At 43.6% G+C, this 866-nt stretch overlaps 1 protein-coding gene across 3 annotated transcripts in view; it reads right to left on the minus strand.

The window, feature by feature from the left end:
- MCPH1 (microcephalin 1) overlaps window positions 1-866 on the minus strand; it is a 118206-nt gene that overhangs the window by 34124 nt on the left and 83216 nt on the right. The window lies entirely within an intron of this gene.

The following is an 866-nucleotide window of genomic DNA, read 5'->3' on the forward strand; positions in this document are numbered from 1 at the left end:
TGACCGATCATTGCAGAGACCATGGGAGTTGGGAAGTAGTCCTTTATACCCTTACGTATAAATTTCAAAGACTTTATTAGAATTTCTCTCCCCTTTTATGGGTATTTCCCACTCCCAAGGGCACAGAGTTGGGCTAGGGAGAGCTAACAGGGTAATTCCTATTCAGCCATGCCACTTCCTGAGCTATCCCTTACTGCCACTGCCTCTGGATGGTTTTTCCTCTTCCAGTCCCAGCTAGCTTGTGATTTCTAACTCTTTTATTAAGATTAGCACTTCCAAAGTTAGCCATGACATAAAGAAAAAAAAAGTGCCTTTAAAATAATAAATAAAAAGCTTGTAAACCCTTAACTCTTGAAAGACGTGCCTAAAACTGAGTGTTCATCTCAGAGATTCAGCAAAATACAAATTCTGTGTTCAACTGAAAACCTCTAATTGCTGCCCCTCGTGTTCTCTTTGCAAGGATGTACCCAAGCCTGCTTTTGTATGCATGGGACAGCGTCTTTCTCCGTAATTCCACAATGTATTACACCAACTAAATTACATCTTGGTTCAGCACATTTTAAAGAAAATAAATAAAGAACAAACAAGCCCAGGGACATATGTATGTATGTATATGCATGTGTGTGCGTGTCTGTGTGTGTGTGTCTGTGTGTGTGCTTAGTGGGGGTGGTCGAGGGTAAAGAGTTTAAAAATGATTACCATCGCAAATAATTTACTAGCATAGTTGGAGGCTATCGGAACTGATTGCTCTGTCTAGGAAACTCTTAATTAGAGCCGTGCTGCAGGAATTCGCAGGGGTCCTGCCTCTGCCGGCTCCTCCCTGGGGTTTCCTCTCGCCGCCCCGCTCCCGCCAGCCGCTTTGGCGC

The sequence above is a fragment of the Geospiza fortis genome, unplaced genomic scaffold, assembly GCF_000277835.1.
Source record: "Geospiza fortis unplaced genomic scaffold, GeoFor_1.0 scaffold56, whole genome shotgun sequence".
Classification (NCBI taxonomy): Eukaryota; Metazoa; Chordata; class Aves; order Passeriformes; family Thraupidae; genus Geospiza; species Geospiza fortis.